Below are 16,440 nucleotides of genomic sequence, written 5' to 3' on the forward strand. Positions count from 1 at the left end.
AAGTTCGCTTTTTTGGTCACGTGCTGTCGAGAGATGGTCTCAAACCGGATCCAAGCAAAACGGCGGCAATTAGCGAAATGCCGCAACCACGAGATTCAGCAGAACTACAACGATTCCTTAGATTAGCGACATACATGGCGAAGTTCATCCCGAAGCTATCCGAGCTGAGCAGACCGCTGAGGGAAGTTCTGGTATCGGAAGAATGGCACTGGGGCAAACAGCGAGTAGAGGCATACCGTGCATTGAAGCAGAAAATAGCCGAGATCACCGTGCTGAAATATTACAATCCGAAGCTAGAAGCAACGATCCAATGCGACGCCAGTAGCTACGCGGTCGGCGCGGTACTACTGCAAGAAGGACAGCCCGTTATGTTTGCTTCGAGAACGCTAACAGCGACGGAGCGTAGATACGCGCAAATCGAGAAGGAAACACTAGCGATACTCTTCTCTTGCAAACGTTTCGATCAATACATCTTTGGACAGAAACATGTGACGGTGCAGTCCGATCATCAGCCACTGCAAACCATCTTTAAAAAGCCTCTGTCGGAAGTGCCTAAGCGGATCCAGCGGATGATACTGAGTCTGTAGCGATATGATCTGCAAGTTAAGTACGTGAAGGGAAAAGTTTTGATTCTGGCAGATACTCTATCACGGAACATCGACGACAGTAAGCCAGTGACGGCCGAAGATTGCGACCCGTTATGGAGGACCATCGAAGAAGTAAACGTACTGCAAGGCATCGAAATTCAATCGAACTTGCTGGATAGGATCAAGCAAGCTACGCAGAAGGATGAAACTTATCAAATTCTGAAACTGCACATTGTCAACGGATGGCCCAGCGAGAAATCTACGGTGATGGAGTGCGTGAAGCCTTTTTATGCGTTAAGGGCGGAATTGGTGATTCAAGATGGCGTGATCCTGCGAGGAAATCGCATCGTTGTGCCGGCTGAGAATCGTCAGGATGTTCTGAAACTTCTGCACTACAGCCATCAAGGAGAACAGGCGACTTTTCGCGAGGCCAGAGACATTGTTTATTGGCCAAACCTCAACGATCCAAACCTCAAAGCGTGTGGTATCTGCAATCAGTACAAAAACTGCCAACAGTATGAGCCGATGCAGAGTTCGGAGATTCCAGAGCATCCCTTTCAAATCGTATCGATGGACTTGGGAGAACTGATACACAACGGACGGAAGATGATAATTCTGGTGTCGGTAGACCATTTCTCTAACTTTGTGGAAGTGGACTTTTTGAATGATGGCCAGTAAACAACAGAACTCATCGATCGGTGCAAGAAAAACTTCAGTCGGCTAGGTGTACCCCGTAAAATCATAACCGACTCAGCTAAACAGTTTGTCGGCAAAGAGTTGGCGCAATTCATGAAAGCTTATAATATCATCCATGCCACGAGCGCACCATATCACCACGAATCCAACGGAAAGGCCGAATCAGCTTTCAAAATTGCAAAAAACGTTATTAAAAAAGCTCTGGAGGATGGAAAGGACATACGGCTGGCTCTATTAGAATGGAGGAACACGCCGCAAACGGACGGTTACGCGCCGTCGCAAAAAGCTCTAGGCAGACGAACAAGAAGCATTCTTCCGGTAGCAGCTTGCCAACTTCAACTGCAAACGGTGGACACGAAGAAGATTAGAGAGAACATTGAGTTACGAAAGGTCAATTCGAAGTTCTACCACGACCGCAAGGCTCAAGAGTTGCCGATGTTGCTTAGAGGACAGGAGGTGTATGTACAGCTGAAGCCCGAGAAGACATTCGAGTGGACTCGAGGAAGGATAACGGAAGTGCTGAGCGACAGGGACTATCGAGTTGCAGCAAATGGTGGAAGCTATCGTCGAAACCGCAAGTTCCTTCGTGACGCCTGCACTCCGATTCAAATAGAGGAATCAACGGTTCAGGAATCCGGCAACCAAACCAACAATCAAACCATCGATTCATCAAATGCGTGGTACAGCATGTCGGAGGACAGTTGGTATCCAGCATCGAGCACTCCAAGACCAACAGATTGAACAACGAACGAATCAGAGAGATCATTTATCCAGTCATCGCGCAAGTTAACTCCGCTGAACCCAGTAAGTGAGGCGAGAAGACCAAAGCGGGATGTGCGTCGTCCGATCAGGTTTGACGATTACGAAATGGGAGAGGTGTGTTAAAAAAGGGAGGATGTTATAAAGAGTAAAAATTACGTTCTTTATTTTGAGTAAAGTTAGACGTGCATTTTAAGTCCTTTATGAATAACCATAATTTAGCGTGTACTTGAGAACGTCAGCGAATAAAATAAACACTTCATTGTTGTTTTTGTCATCGGACCCAATAAAACACGAGTTTTATTACAATCGGAACAAAAAACAACCAGCAAAAGCGTCATCAGAATTCTCTATTTGTCTAGATTTGTCGTCAGCCATAAGCAAACTATCTTAATCAAAATTCATTCGTCAAAGGTCTGTTTTATCATAGCTTATTTTTTTCTTTTTTCTGGAGAAGTTTTTCAAAATATCTGCTTTTTACTTTTTGTGGATTTACTTCGTTTATAGAAACTGCCATTACGAACGTCCGTTGCTTTACAAGTCCACCTAAATTTATAAGGCCCTATGAATGAAATAGTTTACTCTGCAATTCCCATAAGATTTGCACGGGATGAGTAAAGCGAACGTTTTTATTCATACGGCTTATTAGTATAGAAGTCAACTTATGAAGGTAGAGATGAAGTGGTATAACCAAACTTTCATTTTGTTTGTGTATCGAATATGGATCTTTGAAGTGTGAACTGAATCTGTGGCTAATTCCAAGCGTAATTTTTGCTCTAAAATCCAAGCACATTGTTCACCCTACCGACCATTCTCATTGTACAATACTTACAATACTTGGACAATACTTTTTCAAAGATCAAAAACGGCACCAGCCACGTCTCCTTGCAATCAGATCGAAAGAGGTAAGGGATATGGTAGTGTGGCCTGTTCACGCACAAAAACCGGGCGATGGATATGTGTATCGCAGTTCTATCGATGCCAGAGCGATATCGCAGAAGCTTTCAATGTTTGCCACCCCATCGCGGGGCTAGTAGTAAGTCACTTTTCAGTGATTTTGTCACTATTTTGAGTTTAGTAACTAAAATGTCTCTGAGCTCCTTGAAAAACGTATGGAGAATGCCTACAACACGACAAAAAGATCGTCATCGGAGATACGAACGCACAAGTCGGGCGAAAGGAGTACTTTCGTCCCGTTATTGGTAGTGAAAGCCTTCACTCTACCACCAACGATAACGGCTTGAGGTTAGTGAACTTTGCCGCGGCCAGGGGAATGGCCATCTGTATTATCCATTTTGCACGTCTGAACAATCCGAAGCACACCTGGAGACACCCTAATGGAGAGGCCTGCTCCCAGATCGATCACATGCTGATCGACGGCCGGCACTTTTCAGACGTCATAGATGTGCAATCCTTTCGAGGGCCGAACATGGACTCGGATCACTATCTCGTGGTAGGCAAGATTCGTACCCGGTTGTCCAACGTATTTAAATCGAGATCGGCGAGGAAGATACGTTTGGACATCCAGAAGTTATCAGCGAAAGGAGTTGCTGCAGAGTATAGTCGGAAAGTTGATAGACGGATCGGTGCACCAGTTGGAGTGGACCTGAACGACCAGTGGAAGCACATCCATGATGCGATCAGCGAGACAGCGCGAGAAGTGATAGGCATGACAACGGGAACCATGCGTAGTGGGTGGTTCGATGCTGAATGTCTAAAGGTGACGGCAGAGAAAAACCGAGCCTACACCAACACGTTAGTAGCAGCTATTCGTGTGACGCGTCACATGCGGGAGAAATACCGGGAGGCAAGAGCTGCCGAAAAGAGGCCGTAAGAAACGTGAGCACTACGATCGCGTCCTCGCGGAGGCGTAGAATTGCTTCACTAGGCATAACACGAGAAGCTTCTATAGAACTATCAACAGAATCAGAAACCGGACCGTGCCAGTACCAGTCATGTGCAATGACAGGGAGGGGAACCTGATTACCGATAAATCGCATGTAGCCAGGCGTTAGAAGCAACATTTTGAAGTGGTGTTGAACGGTGAGGAAGGTAGGAGAGACTTCGAGGGGAACAGGATAGAAATTGGGGAGGACGGACAAGCTGTGGATCCATCAACATTGGACGAGGTGAAGAATGCTTGCATAGAGCTAAAGAATCACAAAGCCGCTGGGAAGGATGGCTTACGAGGCTTGACGGTTTCACATCATGCGTCAGGACAGCGGGTGATTTTTCGGACGCGTTTGTTACGTTAGATGGTCTGAAGCAAGAAGGCAGGCTCTCAAACTTGCTGTTCAACATAGCTTTGGAAAGTGCAATACGAGGGGCAGGTGTACAGAGGAGCGGCACCATCATCACTAAGTCTCACATGCTTCTGGGCTCCGCGAACGACATTGATATAATTGGTGTTAACCGTAGAGCAATTGAGGCCTTTACGGTTCTCAAAATGGAAGCTGCGAGAATTGGTCTCACCATAAACACTGCCAAAACGAAGTACATGATGGCTGGCTGGGGATACTTTCGAAGTGGTTGACGAATTTGTTTATCTCGGTACTCTCGTGACATGTGACAACGAGGTGAGCCGCGAGATGAAGAGACTGATTGCGGCGACGAATAGGGCTTATTACGGATTGTGTAGCCAGCTTAGGTCCCGTAGCCTACAGAACCGTAAGAAATTTGCGCTCTATCCTCCCGGTGGCGCTCTACGAACATGAATCGTGGACGTGGAAGGTGGCCGATCGATGAGCGTTTGGGGTCTTCGAGCGTAGAATCCTGCGATCAATACTCGGAGGCAAACTAGAGAATGGGGTGTAGCGCAAGCGCATGAATCATCTGATGTGAGAAGAACTGTGAGAAGTATACAAACACGTTGATATTGTCAAGCTTATGAAACACGGCAGGTTACAGTGACTGGACTGGAGACTGGAGAGTAGCAGCCCAAGACCGAGTTTTGTGGAGACGTATTCTGGATTCGGCATAGGATCTCAACGATCTTGTGCCTTTGAAAATTCAGAGTGGTGGCTCGAAGTCGGCCAGGAGAGCTGGGAGGCCACCAAGTCTATCGAGAAAATCAGTCATATTCTCCCGACACCATGCTTGGACGATATTCGCTGTGTGGGCCGGTGCACCGTCCTGTTGAAAGACGTAATGATCCTTCTCTCCTTCTCTTTCTACAGAACCACGGTTTTATAGTTCGCAGCGTGGATTTACACGCATGGATACCCTATCACCGACGCGGAGCTCTGTAACCGCGGAATATTTATGTTTGTCTAACGGGGAGATGCTGGCCAACGTCGGTGCCTAAAGCCGATCAATTTGGATACTGTGGTTCTGTCCAGCGTTTCTTATACGGCTTATAACCCAGGTTCGTCGTCATTGGCTTTGTACCACTCCATCACCGGTATTGCGTAATGGCACGATGCAGGATGCGGCCAAAACAGGAGCTACTCGAGGCATTCTTCTATATATATTTGACGTTGGTGATGCCGGTCGTTATGTACGGCTTGCTGTACATTCCGCACCCACAGATTGACTGCCACACCAAGTATTTCTTGTCAAATTTGTCGACCCTTTTTTCTGGAACATCCAGGTGGGACTGACCGACGAAAACCTCCACCGGAGATCTACTTGGCGTCCGCTTCAATGTGAGTCTGGCTACGGTGCATGTTGGCTACACCAACCACTCGCAGAAAAGTTTCCTGGTGCTAGATTTGACCACCGTTTTCTGTTTATCGGTTCAATTATGCGTCTTTCGTACCGGGTTGCTTCATTGTCTGTCAGACGAACCAGACAGGAGAACTGACCTTCCTGGCCAAGTCCCGAATCGAACGGTTCAGATGGCGCTTTAAGCGGTTATATACCTTTTTGGTCGAGAAAAATGAGGGAAATTTTGAATTTATTTTTTAATTGCATAGCACCATTTTCACTGCATCAAAGTTGTATTTTCCTGAAAGTACAGTTTATCAACAACAAGAAAATACGTTTGATTTTGAGATATACCAATTATTAATGGACTAATGGCCGTTTCCTCGAAACGCTATTTTTTTGCAGAGGCTTGCGGTGATCCTGATACAGACTCAGCGGATCAACCGAAATCAAAAAACTCATATTATTTCATTAGTTTAGAAGTGTGCCGGGTCCTTGAACGATCGCTTTTATGAGTATTTTGTTTTCAGTGCAAACGGGAACGTTTTTCCCAAAAAATGCACGTTTTGAGCGCAAAAAATTGTATTAAAAATTTTTTTGCGGTAAAATGTAACTGTATGTTTCAAAAAGCGATCGTTCAAGGACCGGCGAATTTTATAACGAAAATTAAAAAAAAAAAAGATGAAGGAAATCGGTTCAGTAGTTTTCCCGCAATCAGGATCACGGCCAAGTCATTGTCCGGAAAAAACTATTCCGAGATAATCGCGTGTAAAGTTCCAAGTTTAGCTTATGCGGCCGTGGCGAGGCGCGTTGCAAATCGCTCTAACTTTCTTCCTATTGCTCAGATCTTGATGAAAATTTGTGGAAATGCTCTCAAGATGTTGTATTTGAAGGTAATGTAATAAAATTTTTTCCGGTTTTTTGAAAACTAAAAAGGTATATAACCCCTTAAGTAATCCCTCTCCTTTTTTGGCTTCACGAAGGCGGTCGTAGACCTGCGCTTTTCCTCCGCTGCCAGCTCGCCGTTGGGTCTTCTCTAGGTCTCTTTAAACGAATTTTCCACACAGGGCGCGGCCGCTACCTATGAGACTGACCTGGATTTTCTATGACCGCGTTTATAATGTTTTGTCAGAGCGCTTTTTGCTTGGAAACCATCTCGATAACCACTTGACAGATTGTGAAGAAATTTTGCACATGCAAGTATTACGCTTTGAACTAGCCATATCCAAAATTTCATCAATTATACTCATGCCAAGAAAATGTTACATTTTTAGAGTACCTACAATCTTAAATGGAGCTAGACGAGATTCTTGTGGCACACCAGATGTTGCATTTACTATTTTTTTTTGTGTGGAGCCCACTTTTGATCTTTTATGGCGTTGTTGCTGTTCGCACTTTTTTGCAGTGTCACTTATTGAGAAATCTCGCCAAACATGTGAAAAGGGCCCATGTGCCATATGTAAACAAGCCACAATTTCACGTTTTTTGACGAATACAAGCTTAATCTGCCCATACAAATAAGATTTGTTGATTAAAAAAAACTTCTTTTATCAACAAATCTCATTTGTAGGGATAGATTACGCTTGTATTAATCACAAAATGAGAAAATTCGGCTTGTTTACAAATGGCACATGGGCCCTTTTGACATGTTTGGCGAGAAATTACCTGCTTGTATTCACCCAGATTAACTATTTTCTTATCTTCTTTATCGACCTTATCATCGCATGTTACCTAAGTTTATACAATGCTATGGGTGGATGAAGTTTCCGAAGGTTTGGATATGAGTTTTTTCGGTCTAGAGAAAAAAAAATTCTATAGGAGTCTGAGAATAAATCCATGCTTGAGGCCTTTGACGATGAATGGCCTCATTCTATTAAGATTTGAACTGTAACCTTGCGGCTACGAGGCCCCTAGTTTGCGTTTACTATTGATGAAAGCTACTTTTGAACCTAACTTCGGTCAAGTATAACCATAGCTGGATTAAGGGGGCAGGAAGGTCAACTTAGATTATCGTATGACATGTTCCTTTATTAAAATTTTGATAACTGAAAAGCCCCACATGTTACTTGGCCTCCGGACCCCACAACCCTCAATCCGGCCCTGATTATAACCCGTTAGAAAAGGCTTAAATTAAACTTAATTTTTTGGGTAATATGAAAATCTGTAGATAAACGACAATTTATCGAATACCTTGCTGAAATATATAAAACCTAAGCTTGATTTCTTTTACCCATAAAAATTATAGTGAAAGTTATAAAACTCAACAAGTGTGTGAGGGCTGAACCTTTGTTTGTGAGAAATTGAGTTTAATTGTTAGCTTGTTTAAACATGTTGATTGATTATAGATTAAAATAATTTTGGAATGAACAATGTAAAAGCAACTCTACGATAGCTTCTGATTTATGATTATTTTTCCCAGTTTTGCAAGTAAAATTCAAAGATGGCTGTTTCTAAATTGGCAAGATTCTGCAACATTACTTGTTCTACACCTTCCAATACATTCAATGTTTTTAACGAAGCTAAACTCTCGTTAAGGGTTATGTTATCAATTTCGACACCTTTTAAATAGTAGCTCGAGAAGCTATCAGTTAGTGTTTTAGTGTTTAGTGTAAGTTAGTGTTTTTTGAACCAGGAAACTTAAATTATTTCGTTGATATGATATACTACCAATCAGTGTTGCACAGTAAAAATCAACATGTTGATATGCAGTGGTTTGATGTTTATTTCGTACTTGGTACTACACTAAAAGTGGAAAGCATAAAGAAATGAATTCATTTACATTATTGGCCATGCATCATGAACTGCTTCGTTTTGGGATATAAAGAATACTTATCCTAGCAAAATTTAACAATTAACTTATTGATTTAGTCCCTTGTTATAATTTATTCAACACTTACGCTCTTCAATACGTTTTATGACAGAAAAATGTATGTATTTTCAAATCAATTATCAGACGCTAATTCAGACTGATATAGTGACGCATGTTACATGTTCGACATTTGAAAACCGCGAATTAGTTGAAATGTAATGGCTGAAACTGACAGTGTAAATTAGAGTGACATCTATTTAAAAATATGGTTGAGTTAAGGGCAAAAACACTTGAACTAAATGCGCTACTATTCACCCGCTTTTGGTAAATAGATAGATAGCTTCAGTAAAAAGTGCTGGTGTTTTTTGACGTATCCGAAACTTCATAAATTATGGTAAACGAATTGCTGAAAATGTTGGTTTGTTTCTTCTTTTGGTGCCATGTACTGATTGATTGTTTGAAAATATTTGATTTCATGATCGTCATTTGCGGTAAGAAACAAAAACGACGGCTGAAGCTCATCGAAAGGTCAAAAATGTTTATTTGAAGGTAAATCTTCTTGGAAACACTCACATGAGAAATCCTATCTCCCAGTCCTTGTATCTCATCACCAAAGAACGATAGATCCCACATCGTCTTGTTGATTAGAAGTTCCACCTGTACGAAGTCGTCAAAAAATTGCTTGATTAGTGAAAAGCCTCTTGTAACACTTGTACCGTAACTGTAGAATTTATCAACAGGAAATAGCGACGAGAATAATTCCGTAATCTTAATTCGACAATTATTTATTAGATGCCACGAGTGTACGAATAAAATTAACCTAAAATTTTACAGAGTGTTATTTCGATGTATAATTATTAATTTATTAGACTTACGTTTAGTAATTCTCGTAACGCCTGTTTTAGAATTAATGATTTCCAGATCGTCTGATTTTTAGAACTACAAAGAATATTTTTTATCTAGGTTCTAACGTGAAATTATAACGTGAAGGTTCTCACCACTATGATTTTATCCTTGATATAACAAATCATTTAATTACATGTATTATAAATCAATCCAAATTTCAATTGAACCTTAATTTTGATTATTGTTAAATTTGTGTATTATGAATGTGTTCTTTTTTTTTTTTTCTTCACATAACATTTATTTGACACGGCACAAATACAATTTAATGTTTAACGGCGCCAATTATATCTGATGACTTAAAAACTAAAGCAAATTTTTTATCCTCGCTGCCGACTACGAGCTGAAATTAAGTCTAACTTAAAACTAGCATGGGATTTCCAATCAGTGTTTTGTTGTTCAATGGTCGTCTGATAATCGTCGAATGGCATGTATGGATTCGTTCTGCTGAGCCACGATGTCGTGAGTTGGGACAGAGGCTCGTAGTCCTTGGGTCCTGGTTCTATTGTGCGGGGTCTGGTTGCTGGTTTTGTGCTTAAGGTTCAAACGTGTTCTTGTCGTTTTGTTGGGTGTAGACGGAGGGGAACGGGACTAGACTGGGGCGTGGATGGATTTCAGGAAAACGTATATAAGGGACATGTAGGATAGGTCACGGCTCGCCAAGACATCACGAACAGGAACAGCCGGCTGTCTACCCTCGGCCTGCAGGGAAGCTATTAATTTAGACCTGGCGTCACGGTGTACAGGGCATGACCAAACCACATGCTCTATGTCGTGATAACCTTCACCACAGGCACAGATACCACTTTCCCCGAGCCCAACACGACGGAGATGCGCGTCAAATCTATAGTGATTGGACATAAGCCGGGACATCACGCAAATGAAATCCCGACCTACATCCAACCCCTTGAACCACGGGTTCGTCGATACTTTGGGGATTATGGAATGTAACCACCTTCCCAATTCCCCTCTGGTCCAAGCATTTTGCCAACTGATGATCGTATTCTGACGTACAAGTGCGAAAAATTCATTAAAGGCAATTGGTCTTTCATAAATATCACCGTTTGTTGCGCCCACCTTAGCCAAAGAGTCCGCTTTCTCATTACCCGGTATCGAGCAGTGAGAAGGGACCCACGCTAAGGTAATCTGAGTAGATTTTTCGGATAAAGCACTCAGATGTTCCCGTATTTTCCCCAGGAAATACGGAGAGTGCTTAACATCTTTCATCGATCGGAGAGCCTCAATGGAACTGAGACTGTCCGTAAAGATGAAATAATGGTCCGTGGGCATTTTTTCGATAATCCCTAGGGTGTACTGAATTGCAGCTAATTCTGCGACGTAAACAGAAGCAGGATTATCGAGCTTATGGGAGACGGTTAAATTGTTATTGAAGATACCGAAGCCAGTGGACCCATCAAGAAGTGATCCGTCAGTGTAGTCCATATTGTCGCAGTTGATGTTACGATATTTATTGGAAAAAATTTTAGGGATCTGCTGCACGCGTAAATGATCCGGGATTCCACGAGTTTCTTCTATCATGGATGTATCGAAAAACACAGTAGAATCAGAAGTATTTGATAAGTCGACACGATTTGGAATATTCGAAGAAGGGTTAATATTTTGGGACATGTGATTGAAATACAATGTCATAAAACGGGTTTGAGAATTAAGTTCGATTAACCTTTCAAAATTTTCAATCACGGGACGGTTCAAGACCTCACATTTGATTAGAATACGAGAAGACAGGCTCCAGAAGCGGTTTTTCAATGGTAGTACTCCAGCTAAAACCTCCAAACTCATCGTATGGGTCGACTGCATGCAACCTAAGGCGATACGCAAACAACGATATTGTATTCGCTCCAGTTTGATCAAATGTGTGTTTGCTGCGGAGCGGAAGCAGAAACACCCGTATTCAATAACAGACAATATCGTTGTTTGGTAAAGCCTTATAAGGTCTCCTGGATGGGCTCCCCACCATTGTCCGGTTATTGTACGAAGAAAATTCACTCTTTGTTGACATTTTTTCATCAGATACCTCACGTGACAACCCCAGGTGCCTTTAGAGTCGAACCAGACACCAAGATATTTGTGTACCAAAACCTGAGAAATCGTTTTACCCATTAATTGTGTTTGAAGCTGAGCAGGTTCATGCTTCCTAGAAAAAACTACTATCTCAGTCTTCTCCGGAGAGAATTCGATACCTAGCTGTAAAGCCCAAGCAGACAAATTGTCCAAGGTATCTTGCAATGGTCCTTGCAAATCGGCAGCTTTGGCTCCTGTAACAGAGATTACACTGTCGTCTGCAAGTTGTCTTATCGTGCATGAATTTGCCAGACATTCGTCGATGTCATTTACATAAAAGTTGTAAAGAAGGGGGCTTAAACATGAGCCCTGGGGAAGACCCATGTAGCTAATGCGAAAAGTTGCCAAATCGCCATGCGTAAAATGCATGTGCTTTTCGGACAACAAATTGTGCAAAAAATTGTTCAAAATTGGAGAAAATCCTTGTCGGTGAAGTTTACCCGAAAGAATGTCAATAGAAACGGAATCAAAAGCCCCCTTAATGTCCAAGAACGCAGACGCCATTTGTTCTTTACGAGCATACGCCAGCTGAATATCTGTTGAAAGCAACGCAAGACAATCATTCGTCCCTTTGGCACGGCGGAAGCCAAATTGAGTTTCTGATAGTAGACCATTTGATTCGACCCAGTGGTCTAAACGACGGAGTATCATTTTTTCCATCAATTTCCGGATACAGGATAGCATTGCAATCGGCCTATAAGAGTTGTGATTAGAAGCTGGTTTCCCTGGTTTTTGGATGGCGATCACCTTCACTTGCCTCCAATCCTGCGGTACAATGTTTTGCTCCAGGAACTTATTGAACAAGTTCAACAAGCGCCTCTTGGCATTGCCGGGTAGATTCTTCAACAAGTTGAATTTGATTCTATCTAATCCAGGCGCGTTATTGTTACAGGACAGGAGGGCAACTGAAAGTTCTGCCATCGTAAAAGGTGATTCTATCGCGTCGTGGCCCGGAGACGCATCGCGAACAATGTTTTGCTTAGGAACAGAGCCCGGACATACTTTCCTGGCAAAATCAAATATCCACCTACTTGAAGACTCCTCGCTTTCGTTGACCGTTACGCGATTCCGCATTCTTCGGGCTGTGTTCCAAAGAGTGCTCATCGATGTCTCCCTCGACGTCTCGTTCACGAACCGACGCCAATATCCACGTTTCTTTGCTTTAGCCAAGCTTTTAAGCTTGGTATCAAGCTCCGAATACCGTAAATAGTCGCCAGGTATACCTCCCGTCTGGTAGGCCTTAAACGCGTCGGATCTTTGCGTGTAGACATCGGAGCACTCTTGGTCCCACCACGGAGTGGGAGGCCGTTCTTTGATCGTTACGCCGGGATATTTCTTCGTTTGGGCTTGCAACGCGGCGTCGAGAATCAAGCCCGCGAGGAGGTTGTATTCTTCAAGTGGTGAATGATGTTGAATCGACTCGACCGCTTTTGAAATCATTTCCTCGTATAACTTCCAATCGACATTTCGTGTGAGGTCATACGGAATGTCAATTGGTCGCATGCGAGTTGACCCGTTAGTAATTGAAATAAGAATAGGCAGATGGTCGCTACCGTGAGGATCGAGGATTACCTTCCATGTGCAATCCAACCGTAGCGACGTCGAACATAAGGATAGATCCAAAGCGCTTGGGCGCGCTGGAGGTTTCGGGATACGTGTCATTTCACCGTTGTTTAAAATAGTCATGTCGAAGTCATCGCAAAGGTTATAGATTAAAGAGGAGCGGTTATCATTGTATGGGGAACCCCAAGCCACGCCATGAGAGTTGAAGTCTCCCAAAATCAAACGTGGCGAGGGAAGAAGTTCTATTAAATCAAAGAGCAGCCGTTGCCCAACCTGTGCTCTGGGGGGAATATATATTGAGGCAATACAAAGCTCTTTACCTTGTATTGTCATTTGACATGCGACAACTTCGATGCCTGGAATCGAGGGGAGGTTAATACGATAGAAAGAATAGCACTTTTTAATCCCTAAAAGTACTCCTCCATATGGGGTGTCTCGATCAAGGCGAATAATATTAAAATCATGGAAGTTGAGATCAATATTTGAAGTAAGCCAAGTTTCACAAAGGGAAAATGCATCGCATTTGTTTTTATTTATCAAAACTTTAAACGAATCAATTTTTGGTAAAATACTTCTACAATTCCACTGTAAGACAGAGATATAATCCTTCATATACGCAGTTGAATTAGGCATCGAAGGATACAATCGCTGCAAGGAGAGGCCATTGGGCAGTCAACTGCTTCAAAAATGATCTAACTGTTGGGAGGAATGCTGTAAGAAAAATTTTAACTGGATCGGGTACATTGAAAGTTTCAAAAATCCAGTCCACAATGTCAGAAAATTTCACTAACCCAGAGTTTGTTTCATCAACTGGGAGTGTAAAAGGAGCAACTGGGGTTTTAGATGTTCCTGGCAGTGCTGGGAACTCCTTCTGGGACTTTAAATTTGCCAGCCCAGGAGGAGTTTGCTTCGGTTTTTCCGCAGCACTGTTTGGTTTGTTTGTAACTTTCATTTCACTTTGAGAAATCTTAGGACCTTTTCTGGGAAGTTTAGGAGAGGAAATATTTTTCCTCTTTCTAGACTCCCCAGGATTGGCGTAAGATGCTCCCGCTGGTGAATCGTCAGAATCGGTTTCCTCAGAGGGCAACAGATCGAAGGGGTTCGAAGTAACGGGAGAAGTGGTAACGGTCTTCTTCAGCATGTCAGCGTAGGAACGCTTTGAACGCTCTTTGAGAGACCGTTTTATTTTATCCCTGCGCTGCATGTACACCGCACATGTCGAGAGCTCATGCAGATTTTCTCCGCAGTGAATACACTTTTCAGCGTTAACACTGCAAGAATCTTCCGCATGAGACTCCCCACACTTGCCACAACGTGCCTTATTGCAGCAGTAGGCGGCTGTATGGCCTAACTGCTTGCAATTCAGGCAGTTCATGACGCGGGGCACGTAGAGCCTCACAGGGAGACGAACCCGGTGGATCGAGACGTGGCTTGGTAGTGCAGACCCGGCGAACGTAACTCGAAACGAGTCTGACGGAGTGTATACTGTTTTGCCACCGATGATCGATGCTGACCGCAATTGCTTGCAGTCGAGCACCTTTACTTCGAGACACGTTTTGTTCTTAAAGCACCCTTTGGCACTTTGCAGTATACACTCGACGGACAGACTCGAATCGGTTATGACACCGTCGATCTCCACGTCTCGTGCGGGTATGTAAACGCGATACTCGCGTGTGAAGAGCTCAGAGCAAGCTATATCGTTGGCCTCTTTCAGGTTACCGACCACGACACGGAGCTTGTTAGGCCGGACCTTGGAAATTTCGGTCACGCCCTTGTACTCCTTCGTCAGGTCTTTAGAAATCTGCAAGAGGTTCAACTTTTTCGATTTCGGTCCTGCCTTTGGCCGAAAGTAAACAGTATAGCTGCCCTGGGCTCCGTCTGGGTAAAGCCTGGGGCGAGGGGGGACTGAAGAATGAACAGGGGAGGGGGTAACAGAAGGGTCAGGGTCAGAGGGGTTCGGGGATGGTGGCGCGGGAGGCGAGGGATCTACATCCATCGCGCTATGTTTAGCGCACTAGCGCTGACAAGAACACGTACCTTTTTATTTCTCCCTTCCAGTAAGGTTGGTTGTCCGATCGTTCGAAGTAGCAGCCGTTACAGCCAGCAGCACCAATACAGCAGCACCAAACAGCCACCAGCAGCGAGCCAGGTGTGAGATCACTCCACACAGCGATACGACTCGCTGACACTGATGGCTTCTTCTTTTTCCTCGTTTGTGTCTCGTCCACTGCTGTAGCACAATCCAGCCAGCAGCCAAATCGGCTTACGCACCAGCTGGCAGTCACGATGCGAAACAGTTGCACAAAGGAACGACCTTGAACCCGGATTTATTTCACTCGACCAGGCAAACAATGCCAACACTTGTTCACACGTCTTTTGTTTTATACTCTATCGGACCGATCACCAAACACGTCCAGTACTGATGCGTGTTCGGCACAGAATATGAATGTGTTTAACCGCCTTAATTTTAAATATATTTTTTCGCTTAAATATACGTCTGCACTACTTCGTTTCACTGCAATTAACTCTCCAAGGAACGGAACTAGATCCCTTGCCTGTTCTTCTCGCGCCGGTTGTCAGTTTTCTCTACCAGGTTGCTGACTAGAAAGGCCTTTTGCTTGACGTGGCGCAAGTGACACTCCCCCCCCGTAGTCCGGGAAGCACCTCCTGATCCGAACTACTTCCTACGCCTACGTCTAGCACAGCAAGTTTTACTGCAGGACGCTCGTAGATACCTGAGCTGGTTTGGACAGTTGCTCTCCTAACCTGCCCATCCTTAGATCTGCACACCGAAATAATTCTCCCTTTGGGCCAGTTGTTACGAGGGAAACTGTGGTCCACGATTACGACAATATCACCTACTTCAATCGGCTTTGTTGTGCTGAACCATTTAGTTCTGCGAGTAATGGTTGGGAGATAATATGTTAGCCAACGTCGCCAGAAAACATTAGCTAGTAATTGCGATATCTGCCAGTTTCTTTTCACACCAATGGTTTCAAACCATCCGACGAGCCCAACAAGAGGGGGTCAGTACTTCAGCTGTCTCGTCATCCAACGGAATATGGGTTAGTGGCCTAGCGTTCAATGTATGCTCAATTTCCACTAAAACATTTCTTAGAACTTCGTCACATGGTAGCTTTGGCAATTTCCACTCGTATAAGTTCCTTTTTACGGACTTCACTAGCCTTTCCCACGCACCGCCCATATGTGGTGAGCTCGGGAGTATGAATTTCCATGCGGTACACGGTGAAGTTATCGCAGCGATCAATTTGTTTTTATCCATCGTTTTAACAGCTTCCTCCAGTTCTGTCGATGCGCCCTGGAAGTTGGTTCCGTTATCGGTGAAAATTTCTATCGGAACTCCCCTCCGAAAGCGTCATAATGCCATGATGCAAG

The sequence above is a fragment of the Wyeomyia smithii genome, chromosome 3, assembly GCF_029784165.1.
Source record: "Wyeomyia smithii strain HCP4-BCI-WySm-NY-G18 chromosome 3, ASM2978416v1, whole genome shotgun sequence".
Classification (NCBI taxonomy): domain Eukaryota; kingdom Metazoa; phylum Arthropoda; class Insecta; order Diptera; family Culicidae; genus Wyeomyia; species Wyeomyia smithii.